Genomic DNA, 20339 nt, shown 5'->3' with positions numbered 1-20339 from the left:
GCGCAGGTGGGGGTGATGAGGACCTTCCATGAGACCCTGGCCACTTCACCTTTCCAGTCAGAGGGCAGGGAGAGTGGGTGCTTCCTTGACATGGGTAATTTCTTCTTCCTCCATACCACTGTGACGGAGACCAAGTAATGTGTGGGAAAGCTGCAAGGCAGGGTCTTGCCACATCATGTAATGCAGTAGTGCTGGGTGACAAAACTCTAGCTACAATGGAGTATTTCCAGGATCATGCTTTCTTGTCCAGAAGACCATTGCCAGAGGAAAGGAGAAGGAAGTATTTGTGTGGCACCTCTTAGCCACAAGGCACAGGGTCGACACAGGCAAGAGGGATAGTTGTTGGGGGCTGGGGAGGACAGAGGATGAGAGCTAGGGGTGAGAACTAGACTTAATGCGCAGAACATGATGTGAGTGTATAAATGGAAGTGCGCAAAGGGCGCGCGTGTGTTGCCCCTTTCCCTTCAGCAGATGGGGGTGTCCACCTGCCCCACCCTCAAACAAAGTCTTGTCCTTGAAGAAACTGATTGTGCTTTTCACCTCTCTGAGATACTGGAAGATGATGTAAAATTAGAGAAGTGAGCTCTAGTTCTGCCTGGAGAGGTTTTCTCTATCTCTGGCTAGATTTTGAATCCTTGTAAGAGGTTTTTTATTTTTAAATTATTTTCTGTGAAATTCCTTCTTTCTGTGAAATCCCTGATGTCTAGTCTATTTACTGTGTCCATTCGTCCTTCCCTAGCAGATGGATTTCAATGTGTGATAGAATATGTACCTTAGAGAACTCAGTGTATACCACGGGCATGGTGCCTGCAGTGGGTGTTCCACCATTGTCTGCAGGCGTGTCTAATAGTGTAAACAGCAGTTGTACTAGGCAGGTGTGGTGACACAGGCTGGAAGCTGTGTACAGGATAGAGTGTGAATGTGTGTCAGACCCGTCCATTCCGTGGAGCAGTTGGATTTGGAACGCCCATCTGTGGCTTTTGCTTGGGCACCTAAACTTTCACCTTTCAGAGCAAACAAGGTCTTTGGAACCAGTGTGTTCTTTCAAACAGTGCTACATGGTGCCTGATAGTTTCCATTCTGGAACCAAGTTTCTTTCTTCTTCTTCTTTTTTTTTTTTTTTAAGAAGTCTGGCTTTTCTTCTTTCTTTAAAAAAGAAACTGTTATGTGAAAATTGCTGAGTGAGAACTCCCACTGGAGGCTTGCTCTCTTCCAGACCCTGGCACAGTTCACTCCCCTCTGGCTCACGTGCTGATGGGGGAGAGGGTTTGGGCCAGATTGCTGGAGCCCCCTCCCTCTGGACCCTTCCAGAATTAGACTGTGGGGAGAGCAGAGGGTGGAGAGAGTTGGTGGGGCTGGGCTCCTGGCCCACGAGCCTTCCTGACCTGGAGGATGTTCAGCAGCTGGCAGTGATGTCACCTTCCCCAGACTGGCCTGCCCCTGTTTGCCCTCCTGCATGTCACCGTCTCTCCACCTGACACAGTCATCAAATAGGACAGTGCTGCTTTTTCATGTATTAACATTTAGCTTTTAGTAACTTTTATATATATATATTTTTAATCTATTAGGTGACATTTTTGGTTCTCTGTTCTTATTTTAGAACACAGTTTGTAAGTATGTTTTTCATTTGTGTGTGATCATGGGTCATCAGTATAAGAAAATATTTATCCAGCTCTGTTTCATAAAGTCTTCAAGAAAGATAGTAGCTTGTGTATGCTGCTTTGTGGAAGTTTTGAATATGGCTTCCTCCTAAGATTGGGAGCAAGGCAGAGATGTTCATTCTTATTATTATTTCTATTAAAAAGTATACTGCAAGTTAAGACATTAAAGATATCCAGATTGTAAAGGAAGCACAACTGTCTTTATTTGCAAGTGGATTGAGCGTTTATATAGAAAATCTTGAGTACATACACATACATGCCCAGAGAAACCTCTAAGTTCATTAAGTTTACAGGAAGTTCAGTTCAGTCACTCAGTCATGTCCGACTCTTTGTGACCCCATAGACTGCAGCACACCAGGCCTACCTGTCCATCGCCAATTCCCAGAGTTTACTCAAACTCATGTCCATTGAGTCGGTGATGCCATCCAACCATCTCATCCTCTGTCGTCTCCTTTTCCTCCCACCTTCAGTCTTTCCCAGCATCAGGGTCTTTTCAAATGAGTCAGCTCTTCGCATCAGGTGGCCAAAGTATTCGAGTTTCAGCTTCAGCATCAGTCCTTCCAATGAATATTCAGGAACGATTTCCTTTAGGATGGACTGGTTGGATATCCTTGCAGTCCAAGGGACTCTCAAGAGTCTTCTCCAACACCACAGTTCAAAAGCATTAATTCTTCGGCGTTCAGCTTTCTTGACAGTCCACCTCTCACATCCATACATGACTACTGGAAGAACTATAGCTTTGACTAGATGGACCTTTGTCAGCAAGTTTATGGGAAAGAGGATCAATATACAAAAATCAGTTGTATATATTAACAAAACACAATCTGAAAATGAAATTAGAAAATAGTTTTGTTTAAAATAGCACCAAAAAATTAACTTCTTAGGAATAAACTTTGCAGAAGTACAGGATCTGCACACAGGAAACTGAAAAACACTGGGGAGAAAAATTAAAGAAGATCTAAACAAGTGGGGCAATATTCTATGTTCATGGATTGGAAGATTCAATGTCTGTTTATTCTTCTCAAATTGATTTATAGATTTAATGCCATCCCTATAAAAATCCCAGAATGAGGTGGGGTTTTTTTGGTAGAAATTGGCAAGTTGTTCTTTATACAGAAAGGCCAAGGATTCAGAATAAAGAAAAAACTTTTTTATTAAAAAAATAAAAATAAAGGAAGAAAATAGAAGATTGCACTTTCGGTCTCAAAACTTATTAAAAAGCTATTGATTACACAGTAATCAAGACAGTGTGTAATTGGTGTAAGAGTGGATCAGTGGTACTGGGTTGAGAGTCTAGAGATAAACCATTATATTTATTGTCAATTGATTTTTCTACAAAGGTGCCAAAGCAATTTAATAGTGAAAAAATAGTCTTTTTAACAAATGGTGCTAGGACAATTGGATATCTATGCACATACATAAAAAAGATCAGTTTAAACTCTTCACACCATACACAGAAATTAGCTCAAAATAAATTGTAGGCCTAAATGTAGAAGGCAAGGACAAAAGCTAATACTAAAACTTCTAGAATATAACATAGTAAAAAGTCTTTGTGACCTTAGGTTAGGCAAAGAGTTCTTAGATATGAAACTAGAAACACGGCATGCCAGACTACTTTGTAGAAGGTTTGCTAGCATTGAAAAATTGTATTTCAAAAAATCTTTAATCATTCAGTAGATGAAAAGTGAACACATTATTTTACTGTATTCTCTTGTTCCTAGTAAGGTTGAATTGAAAAAACTGATTAACCCCTCAGGCTTCCCTGATAGCTCAGTTGGTAAAGAATCCACCTGCAATGCAGGAGACTCCAGTTTTGATTCCTGGGTCGGGAAGATCTGCTGGAGAAGGGATAGGCTACCCACTCCAGTATTCTTGGGCTTCCCTTGTGGCTCAGCTGGTAAATAATCCGCCTGCAATGCAGGAGACCTGGGTTCAATAACTGGGTTCGGATGATCCCCTGGAGAAGGGAAAGGCTACCCACTCTGGTATTCTGGCCTGGACAATTCCATGGACTGTATAGTCCATGGGGTCTCAAATTGTCAGACACGACTGAGCGTCTTTCACTTTCACTTATTAACCCCTCAAAATTATTAAAACTTTCTGGACTTTCTAGCTCTCTGTCCTGTTTTTTCCTAATCTACTAGACCTTTCAGGAGGAAATATTTTCTTGGAAAAGAACATAAGTTTGTAGGTCTTTGTACTTTGGGTTACAGTTTGCTTATCAACACTGGTTCGAATGGTAGATTCATAGTGTCTTTTGCCCTTCTGCAAGGAAAATAGTGTGAGTGACTAGTTTTCAAGAAACTGAACAGCATAGCAGAAAATGGACCTGCAATAATCGAGTGTGATGAGAAATAGTGTAGAATTTGAAATCAACATGCTTGTGTTGAAATCATAGTTCTTACCATCTATGCAAACCCTGGGCCAGTTGTTTAACCATATCAAGTCCTTAACTTCACCTGCAAAATAGAGATCTGATAATTACTTCTCTCTCAGAGTGCTTTAAGCATCAAATGCAATAATGTATAAAGGTTTGTTAGCACTCAATCTGGTAGATAGGACCCCATTCAGCCTTTTTGTTTGTCTTGTTCTGTTTTGCCAAGCTGGATGGCTTGTGAGGTCTTAGTTCCCTGACCAGGGATCAAATCTGGGCCTTCTGCAGTGGAAGGGCAGAGTCCTAACCACTGGACTGGAAGGTAACTCCCAGGAACCCACTCTTAATGACTATTGTTAGAGTTTAGATTTCCCATCCTTGGGCTTAGAGCTTCCTGGTGGAGGTCCTTCCAGGTGCTCCATGTAGGCTTCTCTTCTTTTAAAAGTACAAGTCACTGGAAAGGTTGGGAGTGGATCTTTCTGTCCCTAAAGACAATATGTCCTTTGGGGCCACTGTGTTCCCTGTGGTTTCAATTCATAGAGTGACTAAAGGACAAGGGGGAATTCCTGTCATCTCTGAGAATACCTCTGGGTGCTGCCGAGATACCACTCATCAATTCTGTTGTTATTGTTTTTAGGGCTGTAAGCCTTCTGGATGGAACCCAGTGGATTTTCTTGAGTGCAGAAGAATTAAGTCAGATGAGGGGAAAGCATTTAGACTTTATTACCTCCAGCGAACCGTGCCTAATCCTGCTTTAGCCTTAAGCGAATATATCCTGCCTCTAACTAGCCTGCGAGTTCTTCATAGTCAGGAAGACTGCACCTTTTCATTCTCTGCATCTCTGAGGCATCTGCCTCAGTGCTGAGCAAACATTCAGCATTCACAAGGTGCTAGGTTTATGCCTGGCATTTTCTGAGTTTCCAAATAGACCAAATTAAGGAATTATATTCATGTCAAATGATGTTTATCTGCATAATCTCATTTCATTCACTCATCAACCCTTCAGGGGAGGTTATGGGAGTGAGAACACTTATTATCTGTATTTTACAGATAGAAAAATTAAGGTCCAGCTAAGTTAATGAGTTGTCAAACAGGATTCAGCTCTTCTTAAGAGAGAGAACACAGATTTGAACTCAGATCTATTGGCTCTAGGTCGTAAGGTCATTCTATTGCTTTGTGTTGCTTATGCTGCCGACTGTCATGTGAATCAGATACCACCGCTATCCCACTTGCTTGTTTTCAAATCTGTAGGAGTAAGAAGACTACCCCACCCCCTATCCCTGCCCCGCTCTCTCCATTCAGTAGGTTGGATAATGAGAAAAATCTTAGGACCAAAGGTATTTACTCCTGGTCCCCCTGCCTGACTTTCTGGACAAACGTTTATGGATTTGATATCATGTTTTGCCCTCTTTGTGCCAGGACAGCTCAAATGGATGCTTTTGTCACTACCTCTCCCCTTTTGGCAGGAGATAAATTGTATTCCCTAGCCAATGAAAAAAATGAGTGAGAAAATGACATTTTCTGGTAATGGAAAGTAACAGTTGGTGAAACTTAAGTGTGTGCGTGTGTGTGTGTTTCAGTGAGTAAGAAATTGCCGCAGTGGAGCAAGTTGTTAGTTTATGGGGCTGAAGAATGTATTTGCTTCCATCACAATTGTCAATAAATATCTTTAAAAACCCCAGCTTGATTCTTGAGGGCCGAGGGTGCTGCCTGCTGGTGCTCCGGGCTGGAGCTCTCTTCCTGGCGGACACTTGATTCACAAGTACGCTAATTATTCCTTCCTCATCATGCAGCCTGCCGGAACAATTGCCTCGCTTGTTTGGTGCCCAGTGTGGCGCTGGACAGCAGGCCTTTTTATGGAACTGATGGTCTTGTATGTTCATATTGTTCTTTATGTACTTATTTTATAGCTTATGCAGCAGACATTCGAGTCAATTAGCTTCTTGTCTTGCAAACTGGGCGCTGCTGTTCTAGAACCAAGTTAGAAGGGTGTGTCAGAGGGCAACCCGGCTGACCTCCCTCCTTTCTTTTTGTGCCGTGTAGGTTGGTTTCAAGTTACAGCATTTTTATTGGCTCTTCTGTGCTGAACCTTGGTTTCAAAAGCTGGCGTTTGTGAGTTGAATTTCTTAAAGGCATAGCTTTCCTTTTTGCAAAGTTAAAGTTAAGCAATACACAGCCCACCCCAGGGAGGGTGATTTAAAAAAAAATTCTCTATAAAATATGTATTTTATAGTACTTATAGTACATACTAACCAAAAATACAAGCAAATGGTTTCTCTACCTACAGTTCCTTCACTGATTATCAGTAGTGTCAACCCAGGCTTTGCTATATAGAGTCTTTGTGCCTTCTTGCTTTTCATTTTTTTGGTATAATCTTACTCCTGCTTCATTTTTCCCTCTTTTTGTCCTCGTGGTTTTCTTCACTCTGTATTTTTAGGAACCTGCCTCAAACCCTTTTGAAAACAAGTGAGTATCCATTAGTTAGATTCTGTTCTGTATATTCCCACAAACTACTTCAGCAGATGATAATGTTTATGGAGCAGAAATTAAATCACTGATTTAAGCTTGTGAGGATTTTTAAATATCGGATAGAAAAATTACCCTCCAAAAACAGAAGGAAAGAAAAGGAAATCTCTTTCTCCATGGTTCTAGCCCCTCCACCTGATTAATGTGTATAGCGAGGGTGGATGTAGAGGCGCCATGTCTCATTAGCACCCCCTAGACCTGAGTTCAGTAGGCAGAGTTTATATCCGGTGCACTTTGCCCCAAAGGACCATATGGTTCTGTGTGGGAGAGTTTGTGTTTACCCTTGAATCTTCAGAGCCTTCTTTGTTGCCTCACCCAGGACAGAAATAAAAGGATGAACTAGCAAGTGAGCCCACCCACTCAACTTCTCCCTCATTCTGTGTGAGCATCCTCTAAGCCTCACCTGAACCAGAGAACCATCACCAGGCCCATTGGGCTGTGCCAAATAGCTGAGGGGACCACTCAGGACTCAGAGCCCTGGCTCTGATCTGCCACACACTGGTGGTGTGATGTCCACCCAGTCAGCTCACCTCGCCTGTCCTGCAGAGATTACAGAAGCTTCTAGGGGGGCATCCTGTTAATATCATAGTTAATTCCTGAATCCCTTAGTGAAATCAGCACTGCTTATCTTGTTGTTTCTCTGCATATTTTGTATTTATCTTGGCAGGAAGTGGACGGCCTCCTCATGGTTGTCCCACCTCGTTTACTGGGCTGCCTGAGCAGTTTGCTGCTGCCCTCCAGACCTGGTGCCGTGGGCCCTGAGTCTGTGGCCCTAAGGAGAGCTCAGTTCAAACCCAGCCACCCATTTAAGCAGCCTGCGGATTAGCCTGCCCTCATTGCAGACCCAGTTACCTCCAGGTCTGGAGATTCTCATGCTCAGCTGGGCAGGAGTGATGGCCCAGCTCTCAGGGACTCATGTTGTCGTTTGGGGGAAATGCCGCCTCCCAAGCAGCACAGCCTCACCCTGTTTGTTCTTAGGTGTCTGCTGCTTGTGTGCATTTGATAAACGAGACCGTTACATGTTCCTTCTTAAAAAAAAGAAAAGAAAATCTGTTAGCACATAAATAATATGCATAAATTAATATACACCTTTGCTTTACACATTAATTATAAATAAATTAATGTGTGTTGTTTATAATTATATTACATATACACAGACACACAGTGTGATGTATCTATACTTCAGAAGTCATCTCAAATATCACTTCTACGGATTTTTTTTCCTGCAGAGCCTGCCCTTCCACAGGCCCCTCTGCCACCTAAATAAGGCTTTCCCCTTTCTCTGAATTCCCCCAGTGCCCTGATCTTAAGATCCGCTTTGTTTACCATTAATTAGGAGAGTATTCTCCTCAAACTCCTCAAGGGCGGATGCCAGGCCTCATTATCTTTGTGTCTGAAAAATCTGGTTTTTATATAGTCAAGAAATACTTGTTTGCAGTAATTTTTTTTTTTTTTTTAAGATTCTGGAGATGATCTTTTTTTTTTTAAGCAAAAGGAAAATATTATAAGTCTGAATTTGTCTGTAACTACATCTATTGGCTTTATTTAAGTTTTGCATTGTACTTATTCTTTACTTATTTCTTATTGAAGTTATGCCACTTTGCTCTAAATAGGAAGGAAACATTGACATTTCTTACTGATATGCCAGGCAGTAAATTTACTCCGTCTGATAAACATGAGAGTCAAGAAACCCCACCCTCCACCCCTCCCCGCTAGAGCGCATGGGCTAACTGGTCCTAGAGCAGTGTCCTGAGGCTCATAACAAGGGAGTCATAGGTTCCAGATTCACACTCACGCCTGACTTTTTCCCGTGAACCACACTGCTCCCCAGTAATGATTAAGCTGGTTACTATGTACACACAAAATGCGTTAGTTTGCAAGTTTTGTTTACATTTCCAAGGTGTGTTTATGTGTGTTGGATCTTCATAATTTAGGGGCATTTGAAGAATTGTCTATCCCTAAATTAAAAGCAAGAAGCTTAATAAAAAACCAAGATGGAACCTTGTCAGAGATAGTCATTCAGTTAATCTAGATACTGAGCAAGGGTTATACAATATAGATGACTTTTTGATAAAGTGTCCTCAAAGCAAAACTGTTTCTTTAGTAAAACAAGAGAAAAGTAGTCATGTTCCCAGGGCTGTGTTTAATCTATAAATTCTTGGTAAGACCTTATTTTCCGCTCTTTTTCCATTGAGTTTGTTTCCTTCTGGTTCTTGGCACTAATCATTAATAACTATACTGTTGTCACAGCTCAAAACTTTCCTATTGACACTTCAATCATTTTTAAAGATCTTGAATGTTCAACGTTTATAAAGCTAACCTTTTGCACTCTATTAAAATTTAAGAACTGCTTGATTCTCAGTGAATGCCCCGGCTACTGGATCATGAAAGTATTACCTTGTGCCCAGGGCATGAGGCAGTACACTCATTCCTTTTTAACAAATAACAAGAAGTTTGACTTTTCATTTACACATCCTGCCAATTGCTAACAAGTTTCCATCTCGTTCAAACACCAGATTGATCCTAAGAAATTGAAAATATTGATTTAACCCTCTGTCTGATTTGTACTGCAGGCACCTGCTAGTGCAGTCTTAGCACATTACAATTGCTTGGCTGTAATTCCTCAGGGGACCACTAATAACTACCACATCTGTCTTTTCATCTTCCGAAATTATGCTAGCAGTTGTCCAAGTCAATTGTGATTCATTTGATACTGCTCTCCTTCAAGACATATTGCAACCAAATAGACTTGCTCACCAGTAATATATCTGATGACATAGTTAGTTCTTGTTAATTGACAGAATGATTCAGGCTTTTATGGATGGCATTAATTGGTCCCTTGTGTCCATGCTATAATTGACCAGACAGAAGAAGCAGCATTAGCTTTCACCCAGTCAGGAGAGTTTTGAGATGAGGTAAATGTAGTAAGGATGACAAAATGTCTGTGTTTTTAATCAAGATTTTATCAATGAATTGAGGAAAGGAAGATTTGGGGGGAATTCAGATAATCTTAATTATGAACAACATTGCATTCCAGTCTGCAGAGAGGTGCTAAAAGGCTGCTGATATGCCTTCCTCCTGGCCTTCTTGTGCTGAAATGTTTTATTACAGGGTTCAAGTTGAATCTACTATGTACAGAGCAGAAGAGTACTATGCATGAATTAAGACAGTGAAAAAAAGAAGAAATATAAACAGCTTTTTGGTATCATTAGTAACCCAACAAACTAAGCACATAAAGCCTGCCAGTGTGGATTTGTCTTGCCTCTTATTTAGAAAGTAAGTCACCACCACCCCCAATCCCCAGTGTTTTCTCTTCCTGAAACTTAAATTTATTCCTGTTCCTACAGACTGCTGAGAAAAGCTTTGGATCACCTTTTCCTGCAGGATAAAGTTTTTCATGTATAAAAATTGTCACAACCTACCACCACTGTTTATTCCACTCTGTTCTTTTAGGCACACAAGTTACTTATTATGTCCAAGCTCTAACACTGTTTAGCCATTTTAGTGATTCCCACTTATTCCTCAAGAACCCTTTCTGGGTACCCCCTCTGAATTTTTCAAACTGAATTAGCTGCCACCTCTTTGGTGCTTACACACTTGGTTCCTTGTTTCCCCAACTAGACTTTAAGCTAGCCTTGGGCAAGGGCTATATCTGTACGCTTGACACGTGTAATTATGTAAGGACTTAATAAATGCTTGTTGAATTGAGTTGCAGTAGTTATATCTTAAGGGATGAGAATTCCAAGTTTGAATGCAAGAAAGATGACTTGGATAAAATTAGATGTCAAGCAATATGTATTATAGCCAGAGTCAACAAGTGGTTGGCAACCAGTGTTAGGGGGATAATTACAGTTTGGTGTAAAACAAGCCATTTGAGGTGTGAAAGATAAATTACTCAGCTCACATTTGGAGAGGGGAGGGTGGTGTGTGAATCACACAGAATAGATTTTCTAGCGTTTGATTTACTTGGACTATTCATCCTTTTTAGGTCATCTGTAACTTAGGCTGGACAGTGGCTGGAACAGATATCCATGGAAGCTTTGGACTTGTGAACATCTGATGCAACCTCCTTTTAAGGGCAGTGCACTCTGACAGACCTGGGCTCAAGTCCCAGCACTGCTGTCCATTAATTTTGTCCTTTGAGTGAGCTCATTAACTGGTCTAAGGTTTAGCTTCCTCATGGAAACTGGGAATAATAGTAGTACCTGTCTAATAGAACTTTTGTGATAATGGAGAAGAGAAGTATTTGGGAAATGTGTTGCTCAGTAACTGGTACACAATAGGCACTTAATAAGTGATACCTGTTACTGATTAAAGATAATGTTTTGATGCTTCCTTCTCAGAGTTCAGAAAGGTGGAGTATAAACACACCTGTGTATGTAGAGAAAATGCTTTATATAGTTTGGGATTTTTACCCTGCCTCTCTCTCATTTTCTAGTTGCATTCAATTGCCATTATCTCTCTGAGATTATATTATCACTTCCGTGGGACTCAGAGCATCATGTGCTCAGAATGTAGAAGAAAGAGGGCACAAGCTAATGTGCTAATAGACCAGTGGCAAATACATGTATGGTCAAACCTTGGGGTTTTGTTTGTTTACTAGAAAGCAACAGATCCACCATTGCGGCAGTATTTTATTTTCACTGATTTGGGGTAGATTTCTGGTAATGACAATAATTTATTATCCAATCTAGGTCTGACATTTTACAGTTACAGAACACTTTCATGTTTGCAGGGGGATAAATTTGTCTAGCAGTGAGCTTTTAAATGGTGAAATTTATACCATTAATTATTGCCTAGATGAATGAATGAAGGAATGCCTTAATGTTGCTCTTTGGAGCTTTATTTGAGAATTGTAATAATCTTCTTTTAAATTGTTACCTTTCCTGTGATCACGAGTACAGGGCACTGAGTGTGGTGTACACAAGGTCAGTCAGGTTGATTCCTCGTAACCCATAAGTGGGATCATTACACTGAGGGAATGGGAATTTAACTTGGAACAGGGGAAAGGCTTAGTCATTTTGGAATCTAGTAGACTTTAGGGATAGAGTAGTACCTGAGATCTGAAAAAGAAAATGGGATTTGGGGGAAAGGAGGATGATAGAAAGCAATTGTTACTTCTTACTAGTTTAAGGAGAAAGTGGATGGCCACTTCCACTTCTGTTTAGCACCACAGAAAAAATACAAGTCATCACTGTTAGTAACTAGTCTTACTCTTATGGTTTGGGTCAAAAGACTGGTCTTGGATTTATGAGCTTACCAAGATTTTGTGGATGAGCTGGAACCTGAACACTGCATATTGTCTTTTCAGGGGCAATTTATACCACTTTGCAGTTTCTGACTTCAAGCCTTGGAAGACAACCCATTCTCAAGCCGGGTACTCCACCTGCTAATTTCTGTACATTAGGTATTATTTTGATGTACCTTCACCAAATCATGGATAGAGTGGAGTAAAGGTGGAGAACAAAGTCCCATTTGTTATAAGAAGAAAAAGAAGAGCTATTTTTTTCTTTGGCAAAAGTCACCTCTGAAAAGTGTTGTATTATGAAATGTAGTTTCCTTAAATACAGCTAACTTGGCCTAAATATGTGCTTTTTTTATGTTCAGCAACTAAGCCCAAGTTAATTAATGCTGAACATCCCATAGTGACTCTTTCTCAAGCCAGGCACGCTTGCATATACCCTAGTGCATAAAGGCAAACAGCTTAATTAACTTACTCTACATCCATAATTCTCTTGAAATTAACTATTTATAATGTCTAGGAGTTTACACCACAAGCATACTCTAGAAACTGTTTATCATCAAAGGGGCCGGCATGGTTGGTTCCCCTCTCGTTTGTCTCTTTACCTTGTTGTTGTTCAGCCTCTAATTTGTGTCCCACTCTTTGTGACCCCATAGACTGCAGCATGCTAGATTTCCCTGCCCTTCACCATCTCTCAGAGTTTGCTCAAACTCACGCCCATTGAGTTGGTGATCAACCATCTCATCCTCTGTTACCCCCTTTTCCTCCTGCCTTCAAACTTTCCCAGAATCAGGGTCTTTTTCAATGAGTTGGCTCTTTGCATCAGGTGGCAAAGTATTGGAGTATTTCTTTACCTATGTAGCTGTTAATATGACAAGTAGCCACTCCTGTCATACTCTAAAGCTGTATGCTTGAAATTACTATTAATTTCTGCAAACAGGCACAGTTTCTCCTTACTCCTTTTTTCAAGATGTGTTCATTTTTCATTGAACTCTTACCCTGAGCCTGGCCCTGGGCCCTCAGTAGTGGACAAGGCAGATGTGACTGCTGCCATAAGTGAATTGAATCTCTTTGAAAGCTACAGACACATTGTGTTGGTTTGATAAGGTTGCTATAACTAAAGACCAGAGACGGGGAGGCTTAAACAGCAGAAACTTACTTTCTCATAGTTCTGGAGGCTGGAAGTCCAAGATCAAGGTGCCGGCAGGTTTGGTTTCTCCTGAGGCCTCTCTTCTTGCAGACGTCCACCTTCTCCCTGTGTTTCCTGTGGTCTCCTCTCTGTGTACAGGCATCCCGGTTGGTGTCTCTTCCTTTTTTTGAACACCAGTCGTGTTGGATCAGGGCCACATCCTTATGACCTCTGCTGGTGCTAAGTCACTACAGTCGTGTCCGACTCTGTGCGACCCCATAGGTGGCAGCCTGCCAGGCTCCACCATCCCTGGGATTCTCCAGGCAAGAACACTGGAGTGGGTTGCCATTTCCTTCTCCAATGCATGAAAGCGAAAAGTGAAAGTGAAGTTGCTCAGTTGTGTCCAACTCTTAGCGACCCCATGGACTGCAGCCCGCCAGGCTCCACCGTCCCTGGGATTCTCCAGGCAAGAACACTGGAGTGGGTTGCCATTTCCTTCTCCAATGCGTGAAAGTGAAGTTGCTCAGTCGTGTCCAACTCTTAGTGACCCCATGGACTGCAGCCTACCAGGCTCCTCTGTCCATGGGATTTTCCAGGCAAGAGTACTGGAGTGGGGTGCCATTGCCTTCTCCCCTTATGACCTCATTTAGCCATAATTACTTGTTTAAAGGCTCCATCTCCAGAGACAGTCACATTGAGGATTATGGCTGCCACATATGAATTTTGATGGGATACAATTTAGTCTATAACACATGTTAATATTGGTAGTTACCCAGATGGGTAGGTGGTAGTCCTTTTGTGTGACCCCGGCCTTGGTAGGGGTAGACTTAGTGGAAGCAGGGACTGTATAAGATGAGACTGACATAGACATATGAGTTGGTCAAAAGGCAGCGGGGGAGAGAAATAACTTAGGTTACACGCTTGAAGGTCCAGAGAATGTGGAAGAGGATGCGGTGCATAGTTCAGTGTGACTGGGCTTAGAAATAGCTTGCTTTTTTTTTTCATTCTGAATTTGAATGCTATGTACACATGAATTGTAGTCTTGAATTGTGTCAGCTCTATAGAATCAGTGTTTTTTGTCTTTGGATTTATGAGCAGTGCTCAATGTGAAGATGGGATGAAGTGCAGTCACCTTTTATCTATGGAGAGTCAGGGTTAGGAAATTGATGGACAGGGTAGCCTCTCCCCCGTGTACCTCTTCTGCCCTTTTTGGGTTTGTCATCCAGCCTCATCCACCACCTACCGGTGCTGCTTCTGTGCAGGTGATGTGTTCCACAGGTGGGTGCAGAAGTGAGATGGATTGTCTAAACAATACGTAGGGGAGTAAAGAAGGGGAAAAGACCCACCTATAATTCCTATCACCTAAAGCCAGGGATATTTTGATGTATTTCCTTCACATGACTCTATTTTGCAAAGTTGTGATCATCCTATATGCATATTTTTGTCTTGCTTCCTTAACATACAGCGTTAAACCTTTTCTGTTAAATATTATTTTGTAATCCCTGTTTATGCTGTACTCAGAAGGAACAATGCAATGTAAAGCAACAATAAAATACCCATTTTTCCCTGTACTAATTTTCTGATGTTCCTAGGAGCAAATATTGCTGTTGGTGGTATTTTTTCATTTTATCAAAGTGTTTCCATTTCTTCTTTTGTGACTTAGCTGTCAGTGTTTCTTGAACCATTCTTTCACAGGTGCAGTGACACTTTGAAGGAAACAAAAAGTTGCAGGGGTCTGATCATTCTCTTTCCCTTCACTTAACGGCCAGTGATGAATGCTGGAGGAGTGTGGGGGCCTGCTTCTGTTGGACTGAGGGAGTAATTGTATTCAGATCACATTTACAGTAATGTGGATGAGAAATTGTAATAGTGATGGGAAATGAATTCACTTATAGCTAATTTGGGATTCAGCTAATCTGTCCAGGGTGTTTGACATGTGCCAGAGACCACGCCAACTGATTTCATAGAAACATTCTTTCTCGATCCTTATGACACTTCAGAAAGGGACTTTTAGACCCTTTTTATGTATAAGAAAACTGAGGTTCAGACAAATTCAAACAAGTCTCCAGACATACCGGCCAAGGACCCTTCCTTCTAAACCATCAAATCTGCCTTGTATGTAAGATCTGGTACCAGTAATTTTATATAAGTATCTAGTTTAATTTTGTGTTGGCCTCTGGAATACCATGCCCAGTGTTAGGCTGCTCCTTCAGGAGGGTATTGGGAGATGAGGGACTTACTGGCCGTGAAAATGATCCTGGGGGTTGCCTTTGGGTGGACTGATGATATTAGGCTCCTTCTGTCTGAAAGAAGAAAGGTGAAGGGAGTCATCAAGGAAATTAAAATCACAAAAGGTATGTGTGGATTTATCCAGTGTTTTCCTAAGTGCTGCAGTGTAGATGTGTTTAGAATTACAAAGAAGACTTGTAGAGCAGAGTTGCATAATACATTTCAAATTTTATTACTCTGTGTATCTTAACAGCTGAGATTTAATTGGCACAGACATTGTGTGGTTGAAGGAATGATCCATAGAGAATGGTTCAGAGAATGAACAGTTCAATGAAGCTGTGTAGTTGGAGAGAGGCTTTTAAGTATTTATTTAGAGTTGAAGTTATGGATGGAGGACCACCAGACTGTCTCCTCCAGCAGAAGATCATAGTTGCCCACCTGGGCTAGGCCGGGCTGGGGGGCAGAGCAGGAGAGATGAGCCATCACTGTCCCAGTAGACTACTCTTTATGGGGTAAAAGCAAGGATTCAAGTGACAGCTTAAGTCATCTTTCATGTTTGTGGATTTGCTCAAGTTTCGTCTTTTTGCCTCCTGTAATCTCTGTTACGTTATCTGTCCAGTTAAAAAAGAAGATATTTTATTCTTTCTCTTCAAAGCTCATGGAATTTTGAAAAATCTACTGTCACTTCATGATATACAACATGCCTTATGAATTCCAGTAAGAGAAGTTTTGGATTCGTGTGAATATGGGGCCTCCTTTCATGAAACTTTGAATACATTCAGGAGGAATGTGTGACAGACAGGGTTTCACTGTTGAGGGGCATTGGGAACCCTGTATTGTCCTCGGATAATATTGAATGTAGACAGTGCTCTGAAGGGGCTACCCAGGTGGTGCAATGGTAAAGAATCCGCTTGCCAGTGCAGGGGACACAGAGATGCCGGTTCAATCCCTGGGTCGGGAAGATCCCCTGGAATAGGAAATTGCTACCCACTGAGTATTCTTGCCTGGAAAACTCCATGGGGAGAGGAGCCCACTGTCTTTGGGCTTCTCTTTGCTTCAATTTTCTCAGCTGTAAAGGACATTGAAATTGTTGAAGTTATCCCTAAAGTGTCTTCTGAAGCCAAACATTTCTGACTATCTTTAGTATTAGTATTAGATAACTAAGAGAGTTCTTTTAAGTCTAATGTTTACAAATATTTTCATTGTTTTCTGGTTGGTCTTCATGATAATATTTTGTCATTATGAGGCCTGAGAAGATGAGAAACCACACACATGGTATGAAAGGATTTCCCAGCAGAAAATCTGTGTGGAAAACAGGCTTATAAATTTCTCCTGAAAAACATGTCACCACACAGCACCTCATGAAAGACCTCTGAGCATTGCTTTTCATAGACATAGGAAAATTCCCAAATAATATTTTTTTTCAAAACAATATTTTTCTTCCAACTAATTAATTTTTTTTTTTTTTAATATTGTAAGCTTCAGAAAGAAGTTCTGTCCATCCTCTCTGTACATTTCTGGTCCATTCATTCAGTCAGCACTTATTGATCATATGCTATATGCTAGGTGGTATCCTGGGGGCGCTGGGGATTAGAGGAGTTACAGACAAAAGCTCCTGCTATCTGGCACCCGAACTTCCCTGGTGCCTCAGTCAGTAAAGAATCTGCCTGCAGTGCAGGAGACCCGGGTTCAGGCTCTGGGTTGGAAAGATCTCCTGGAGAAAGAAATGGCAATTCACTCCAGTATTCTTGCTTGGGAAATCCCATGGACAGAGGAGTCTGGTAGGCTACTCTTGCCATCCCATGGACTGGGATGGCAAGAGTTAGACATGACTTTGCGACTAAACAGCCACCATCTAATACCTAGGACCTGGACTAGTAGGGAATGTGGTTGTGGAAACAAATGATGGGAGAATGTGGTTTTGAAATCAGGGAAGTACAAGGAGTCTGATCAGGGAGTCACTAATTGTAGGTTATGGAAGGCTTTATTGAAAAACAATAGAAGTTTGCAGGTAGCAGCAAGGATAGGCGTTCTTGGTGTAGGGGGCTGCATGATAGAATACCCAGGGATAGGAAGGTGACATTGAAAGAAACATGATAAGAGTTGTTATTTCAAGTAAGTTCACTCTGGTTGTAGCCTTAAAGAAGGTGATCTTTGGTGGTGGTTGGGTGGGAGGGGCAAAGATAGGGTGGAGTGGATTGATGATAAGGAAACCAGGAAGCTACTTCAAAAGATACAAAAGAAAAGGCAGGGAAGGCTGGAGGTATGGGCAGGTCTGAGAGATGGATATTTATGCAATGGAGTGATTGCATAAGGATTGCATAAGGATGGGGAGCCAGAATGGGAAGCCAGACGTGATTGTGGGGTTTCTAACCTGTGGGAATTGGTTGGAGCACCCTTGAGAAATTCATTGGCAAAGGAGTAATCTTTGGATCCTCCAGTGTGTCATCTCTTGTTGAGTTAGGAACCTGCTGCCCCTTTGGTGGTGACTTTAGAAGCAGTGAGTGAAATTAAGAGGTGGTAACCAGTGGTGTATTGGTAAATACTTTAAACCAACCACAGTCACACTCACACTCACACACACACACACACACACACACAGTGTTGATTAAGGTTTTTACTAACATAAGGCATTTGTAACACACAATTAATTTTAAACTACTAATAAAATATACATGCTTTTTATTGGTGGTCACACATAATTAATTTTACTCATAGAATATTTTCACTGGTGATCTCCTCTATCCAAGTCAAACTGTGATCGCTGTTGACCCAGGACTGTCATCACGCTACACCCCAAGTCTTTGCATAGGTCTGGGAAAGCCCTCACCTCTCTTACTCCCCAGCAGAGGTCTGCTCGATGCACACCCCGTTTTGTCCACGCTTTGTTCCAGACCACACACCTTTCAGTAGCTGCTTTTGGATACATTTCCATTCATTCTCCTGCTTCCTAGGTTGGTGACCACAGTCTCGCCATATGAGACCATATGAGTCATGTAAAATCTCGAAAGGCCCCTTGATCCTTAAAACCCCACCTGACAACCAGACTGAACTGACCAGACTTACAGACCACCCTGTAAGTGGGCCACAACTACTTTTGCACATGAGAGCATTTACTGTAGCATCGAAGAGATGTAATTTAATGTGTCCCATAACGTATCCTCATAGTTCTCACCCCGCTTGACCTTTCTCTAGTATTTTGCGTGGTTGACTGCTTTTAGCACTCTTTTTTCAGCTTTATCTAACCTGGCTTTCCATGATATTACTGGACCAAGTACATTTCTCTCCCTGTTTCTCTGCCTCCTCCGCTGATTCCCTTTCCTTTGTTCTACCATGAGTTCTCCCCAGTGCCCTGTTCCTTTTACACTCCTTGCCTGGATGTAATCCATTGCTCTTGGTTTGGCTACCAGCAACAGGCTGGACCTGTGTCTCCTGCTCCGCCTGCATCTCTTCATCTGCAGCCTTGCACAATCACCTACTTGCTGAATGGCTCCACATGGACATCCTTTCATGTCCTCAAATGAAAATATCCTAAATGAAATGAAAATAGCGCAAATGAAACCTATTGCCTGTCTTGCTCCGGTCTCCTGATTTTCCCTTATTGTTTCTATGATGTTATTACCGTCTTGGAGCTAAGAATTTCAGCTGCCATGGAAATCCTTTCTTTCCATCCACACCAGATTATATATTAAGAAGTCCTGGCAGTTCTTCGTTTTGATTCCGTCTCCTCTCCTGCTCTCTTCAGGTTTGCTCCCCACCTTCAGGCCCTCGTCACTTCTCAATGCAACTGTAGCTCTAGAATAGAGCTTTCTTATCTCTCTGCCTCCAATTAGTCCCCTCGATCTAGTTTTCATCCTGTAGCTAGCTTTCAGGTCTTCATTCCACTGCCAGATTTAGCTATTCAAAATCCAGATAGGATGTTGAAGCATCCTCTTTCCTTGAGCACATCTGATGGCTCTTTACATTGTCTGCAGTATACAATCTAAACTCTCAGTATGGCTGGCCTGTCAGCAAGCTTAACTCATATTCCCCCATTCCTCTAGCTGCTCACTTCATAAACCAAGCTAAATAGATACTCCCAATTGCTCAGTCACGCTGAAAGATCTGTAATTAAATTGTAGAGAAAGGTCAGTCAAAAATTATATGATGAAGATGGTTCTTTCTGAGTAAGGATCTTTCTCCACTTTTCTTGTATTCGTATTTGTGACACAAATGACCATCTATTGGCCTTTTATGCCTGGGTCTTAGGGTTCAGCTCATGTCATAGTGTCTCTCTTTGTGCTCTTCACTTAACTTGGGAGTGTTGGGTCTATTAATAGGTACATCAGCTCTTTGCATGTCTCCTCTCGAGGGGAGAAGGGCCCCATTCACACCAGAAACCTCATTTCCTCAGGAATAGAAAAGTGAGACACAGGCTTCATATTAAGGGAGTTTATACATGCATGACAGTTCCCTGTATGTGACTTTATGACTGGAATGGAATTAGATATGCAGGGGCTTTCAGAGTTCTGGTAGACATTTGATTGTTCCCCCTGGATGGTAACTTTATGGTTTTTACAGGGAGAGCCGTACTGGAAATTTACCCTCTTTGTCCTTCAGCTGGTTTGTCCCCAAGCCAGACCTGTCTGAAAATTGAAATGGAGTACCTTTTCTCTTCACAAGTTATCAGTCGGAGCTGTCAGGAATTTGTTACTGTCTGCTAAAGGCTTTAAGCATGATAACATGCTACAGACAGTACTCCTGTGGGAAGTTACAGTATTATGTGGATGCAGAGAGGGACTTCAAACTAGATGATTCCTGTGTTAAGAGAGGGAGGGGGGAGGGAGAAACAGAACTGGGACTTCCTTGTAGGTTCAGTGGTTAGGGCTCTGTGCTTCCACTGCAGGAGGCACAGGTTCGATCCCTGGTCGGGGAACTGAGATCTTACATGCTGTGTGGCACAGTCAAATTTTAAAAAAAGACAAGAATTAAAAAGGAAAACCCTGAAAATCATATAACCACTGTGGACCTGCCTTTTCTTCCTACCTGCATCTGTTCTGTGCCACAGGGTAGACGGAGTGTAAGCTCTGTGGGTGCAGAGGTGCGGCCTTTCGTCTTCCTCTGATACTCTCATCAGTTTGCCCCCAAGTCATTTCCTTTTTGACTTTAGATAATGTCTCTGTACTCTGAGCACAGCTC

General features: G+C 41.8%; 1 protein-coding gene across 1 annotated transcript in view; it reads left to right on the top strand.

The window, feature by feature from the left end:
- Nucleotides 1–20339, top strand: part of TEAD1 (TEA domain transcription factor 1) — a 259923-nt gene that overhangs the window by 146275 nt on the left and 93309 nt on the right. The gene's annotated exons all lie outside the window — the stretch shown is intronic.

The sequence above is a fragment of the Budorcas taxicolor genome, chromosome 15 (genome assembly GCF_023091745.1).
Source record: "Budorcas taxicolor isolate Tak-1 chromosome 15, Takin1.1, whole genome shotgun sequence".
Lineage (NCBI taxonomy): Eukaryota > Metazoa > Chordata > Mammalia > Artiodactyla > Bovidae > Budorcas > Budorcas taxicolor.
The sequence above is the reverse complement of the archived record's forward strand: the minus strand, read 5'-3'. Positions and strand labels throughout refer to the sequence as shown.